The sequence below is a fragment of the Myotis daubentonii genome, chromosome 10 (genome assembly GCF_963259705.1).
Source record: "Myotis daubentonii chromosome 10, mMyoDau2.1, whole genome shotgun sequence".
NCBI lineage: Eukaryota > Metazoa > Chordata > Mammalia > Chiroptera > Vespertilionidae > Myotis > Myotis daubentonii.
The window spans coordinates 11203590-11208972 of record NC_081849.1 but is presented as its reverse complement, the minus strand read 5'-3'; the positions used below and the strand labels follow the sequence as shown (position 1 = coordinate 11208972).

Genomic DNA, 5383 nt, shown 5'->3' with positions numbered 1-5383 from the left:
TGTCAATTCTAGCTCTGGGTGCAAGGAATACCAAGGGGAATTATTTCCTTCCCAATTATAGTGGACTCTGTTTAGCATTGAGTTACTTAGAGTGCATGACATGAACAAGAATGTAGTTGCGATTATTGAAATCAAGTTGAAGAAAATCCGCCTTAATTAGAACAAATTTGAGAGGACAAAAATTCTAGTAGAGACAGAATGCCATTTTTTTTTTAAATGGCAATAACAGCAGGAGAGAGAGGAGATAAAAAGAGTTATGAAACAAGTAATAGGTAATAACATTATAGTATTTAATATAAGCGAATTTTATTTTCTAAAAAACAAATAGATGACAAAGCAAGTGATTTTTTTAATTACTACTTTTCAAGGTATTGAATTTGAAATTTATTTGTCTAGCACTTTCACAAGCCCTCCCCCACGCAGTGCGGCCAGGATTTGGTGGCTGGTGCTGAAAGAAAACCCTTGATTGAATCTTTGCCCTAGGACTGTGCCAGTGGCTGCTGTCACTCAATGACATACTGAGTCTCTTCAGTGGCATCTTATTCAACATTGTGCCTTTCTCCTGTTGCTCTAACCTTGGGCCCTCTTTCTATTCATCCTTTGACATACAGAAAAAAAATAAAAAAATGTTACTTGTATTGTTTCATTCTTGAATTAATCAATGCAGTTATCCATGGCACTGGATGCATTTAGTATGTAAAAGAGACATAATACCCACTGCCTACCTTCAGTAGGCTTAGCTAAATAAATAAACAAAACAGGTGTACATTGCACACCTGAGACTGAGTAAATGCAAAACTCCAGGCTCTTATCAGGATATCCCAGAGAAGGAAAAGAAATAAAAGAACATTGCCTATAGTAAAAAAGAAGGCCTCAAGGATTTTAATTTATTACTATCTGCTTTGTGTTTAATTTTCAAATCTCACAAGGAAATCCAAGTCTATCAAATGGTTAAAAATGCATGTAGATCACTGGGCATGGTGAACTTTAAAAACATCTAATTTGAGTTTATCTATAAAAGTAAAGGGCATGTCCTCTTACAATATTTCTTGGGCAAATAAAATAATTAATTATGAATAAAACTATAGGATTTCTCACTAGAAGATCTGAAACAAAAAGAAAGTTATAAAGCAGTACTATAAAATTCATGCTTAAAAAGTTAAAACATGTTTACCTACCAAGAGTGTCATCCAAATAACAAGTTCTCTTTAATCATTTACTTGAATGAATCCCATTTTATTTGGCTGTGATCTGTTAGATGTTAAGGGAGAAGAATTGAAAAAAAAAAAAAAAAGAACAACCTCTTAAGAAAGATATGAATTAGATTTAGTGGAAGATGAAATTTTTATATTTGTGTTTACTCGGGTGATACTCTTTCTAGATCTCGATATGGAAACAAGAAGGTATACAAGAGGTAAAAATGGTGAAAGCAGGCATTTATATTTTTACAAAATAGATTTGCTCTTTCATCAGTAATCTTATAGATTCTTTTCAGATCACAAATGGAGATAATTATTATGCTTACTAGTATGTTGTCATCAAATATGAATCATTTAAGTATTATTCATTGCTTCCAATAATTTGTCCCATTATTCTCAAATTTCCCCCATTAGTTTATATAATCAAGATTGGACTGTGCATATATTATAGGCAAAGGACTATAATAAACTAATATATGCATCAAGAATGAACTATCAAACATAATGTCAGAATTCAGTTCATAATTTCATTTCAAAGGACAGTTGATTTTCAACTCAAATAAAATTTGTGCCTCCAATACAAGTGTATAATTTGATAATAGCTAAATATAAAATATTTGAGGTCTAAGATATAGTTGATACAAGGACAGTCTTCCTTGCCTTGTAATAAAAACTAAAAGTTTTATTTCAAACAAGTACATCTTCATAGTTGGGAAAACAAAAATTATCCAATGTAATGGAACATTGAAGTTATTAGTTATCTGTTAATTCATCTATGTTTGCCAGTCTTCCCAACTATGTCTACAATTTTAACCAATTATATATCAACTTGTGGGTCTCTCTCTCTCTCTCTCTCTCTCTCTCTCTCTCTCTCTCTCTGTCTCGTTCTTTCTTCCTTGCTTCTGCTCTGTTTCCTTCCTCTTCCCAAAATGCCCAAAGAGGGGGGTGAATGAAAACAACAGTTGAGATGGGACTAGATCAGGGCACCCAGAGTCATATGACTGTCTAACTCTCTACTGTCATCAGGTTTGGCATCTCACACATCAGCATGACAAATTAAAAAGCTAGATGGAACTAAAAAATGGAATCTCTTGGAACTGAACTAATTAGTAATAGTTGGAAAAGAGAACAAACCTATGCTTATCCAATGATAAAGTTAATAAGACAGGAATTCTACTTCCTCCAACTCCACTGCCCTCAGGTCAACTAACAGGATAAATTGCATATTTTCTTCTAAATTTTATTAAAAAAACCCCACTTTACACAGACACAGTAGAGCAATGGGAAAATAGGATTAGATTGTTTTGTTATTTGGCTTGGAACTTAGCTCACAAAGTAAGTTTGCTACGTAAAGATTTTTCAGTTATGTACTCACAAGTCTGCAGAAGTGGCTGTAAAAGGAAGTCAGTTTTGAAAATAAAACCGTTTTCCTGCTTATTGATGTAATGATGAACATATGGCCAACACCTGGAATTTATAGAGGCCTTTACCTAATAAAACCTTTTGAGCTATTCCAAGAATGACAACAAAGTGATGGCATGGAGCAAAACTGCCAAAGGTAATCGTCTTCACTTTCTGGTTCTTTTAAAGCAGAAAACATAAAACTAAAAACCACTGCCTCTCAAATGCTTATGAAATGTGCATTAGAGAGGTGGGAACCCAAGTTCCCTGACAAAGGTGCTATTATTTCATGACTGTGAATGTCTTTCTGGATTGTCTCAGGAAAAACAGGTTTATGAAGAAGATGACTGATTGGTAAGCATACTTTTAAAAAGTGGAGTAAGACAGAGTGCAAGATCAAGTTCAAAGTATAAGAGTTTTACTTAGAATGTTTTTATAATGGAATGCATACTTAAGTGATATAACCAGAAATAACATTGACTTGCAATTTTATAAAAATGGATTAGATTTAGCTGAAACATAGAAAAATGTCATTTGCAAGGTGTCTCTAAGGTCAACATAGATGTTAAAACTGAAATTTCTAATCAGAAAAAGAAAAATCATGAGATCCAGATTGAAAAAATATATATAGTTAAGGCATCAGGATAAGATAGCTTAATATTTAAAGAATATAAATATATATATGTAAATTTAAATCAGAATAATATAGCCAAAATATACCTCGCATTTGTTTTTTTAAATTTTTTATTGATTGAGTTATTACATATGTGTCCTTATACCCACATTACCCGCCTCACATTTGCACTAATGCTTTGCAAATAAGATTTGTCTTTAAAGATAATCACAAAATCAGAATTCACCCCAATCCCAAACTTCTATTTACCTCAATTTGGACATCAGCAGATTAAACATCAACACCAAAATCCACTATTGCTTTTTAAAAATTTTCTTTTTCAATTACAGTCTATGGTCAATGTTATTTTTTTAATGTTTTTATTGATTTTTTTTATAGAGAGAGGAAGGGAGAGGGAGAAAGGAACATTGATGTGAGAGAGAAACATCCATAGGCTGCCTTCTTCACCCACTCCCGCTGGGATTGGAGCACACAATCCGGGCCTGTGCCCTGACCAGGAATCGAACCGGCAACCTTTTGGTGCATGGGATGATGCTCAACCAATGGAGCCATACTGGCCACGGATGCTCAACATTATTTTGTCGTAGTTTCCGGTGTACAGCACAGTGGCCAGATAATCAAACACCCTTCAATGTGCCCCCCTCCAGTGTCTCAAGTACCCTCCTGACACCATACATATTTATTAAAATATTATTGACTATATCCCGATGCTGTACTTTACATCCCCGGGACCTTATTGTGAGTAACAATTAGTAGATCTTAACCCCTTCACCTTTTCACCCAACATTCAACCTCCCTCTCCTCTGGCAACCATCAGTCTGTTCACTGCATCGAGTCCATTTCTAATTTATTTGTTCATTTATTTTGCTCTTTAGCTTCCACATATAAGTGACATCATATAGTATTTGACTTTCTCTGTCTGAGTTATTTAACTGAGCATAATTCTCTCTAGATCTATCCATGCTGTCACAAATGGGAAGACTGCATTATTTTTATAATGGCTCAGTAATATTCCATTGTGTATATGTACCACTTCTTTACCCAATCGTCTATTGATAGGGCTTGAGTTACTTTCAAACCTGCCTATTTTAAACAACACTGCAGAGAACATAGGGATGCATATATTCTTTTGAGTTACTGTTTTGGGTTTCCTTGGATATGGTATACCCAGTTCAATCACTGGGTCGTAAAAGAGTTGTATTTTAACATTTTTGAGGATCTTCATACTGTTTTCCTTAGTGGTTACACCAATCTGAGGTCCTACCAACAGTGCACAAGGATTCCCATTTCTCCACATCCTCGAAAACACTTGGTTGCTGATTTATTGATGACAGCCTTTCTGACAGTGTGAGGTGATATCTAACTGTGGTTTTCATTTGCACTTCTCTACTAATTTGTGACATCGATCATGTGTCATATGTGTATTGGCCATCTGTATGTCCTCTTTGGAGAAGTGTCATTTCAGGTCCCCTGCCCATTTTTTAATTGGATTGTTCATTACCTTGGTGTTGAGTTGTATGAGTTCTTCATAAATTTTGGATATTACACTCTTATCAGATGTATGACTAGCAAGTATGTTCTCCTATTCAGTAGGTGATCTTTTCATTTTGTTGATGGTTTTCTGTGCTGTGCAATCACTTTATAGTTTAATATAGTCCCAGTTATTTCTTTATCCTTTCGTCTCCCTTGCCCAAGAAGATATATCAGAAAACATATTGCTATGAGAGCTGTCAGGGATTTTTACTGGCTATGTTTTCTTCTAGGAGTATTATGGTTTTGAATCTTACACTTAAGTCTTTAATCTATTTTTAGTCTATTCTTGTCCTATCTAATAATAGAGAAAGATTGAAATTGACCATACCTTCGCTACACCTCCCATTGGCTAATCAGCGAGATATGCAAATTAACTGCCAACAAAAATGGCGGTTAATTTGCATACATAGGCGCTTAGCGGCAGAGCGAAGACTGAAGGAAGCTCCGGCCTCAGGAGCCGCGAGAGGCTTGAAGGCGCCTCTGGCTGCCGGACAGTAAGAGGCTTGGAGGCAGCTCTAGCCGAGAAGCGAGAGCTTGGAGGTGCCTTCGCTGTGGGGTGCTGGAGGAAAACTGGTGCCGGCAGCCAGGGGAAGGGAAGGCCTATTGCACGAATCTT

The 5383-nt window shown here is 35.5% G+C and overlaps 1 non-coding gene across 1 annotated transcript; it reads left to right on the top strand.

Annotated features, from left to right (window-relative positions):
* Window positions 1-392: 392 nt before the first annotated feature.
* On the top strand, window positions 393-521 carry LOC132211609 (small nucleolar RNA SNORA30/SNORA37 family). Its single transcript, XR_009447515.1, has one exon. It is a non-coding gene; the product is annotated as a small nucleolar RNA SNORA30/SNORA37 family (small nucleolar RNA).
* The last annotated feature ends 4862 nt before the right edge of the window (window positions 522-5383 follow it).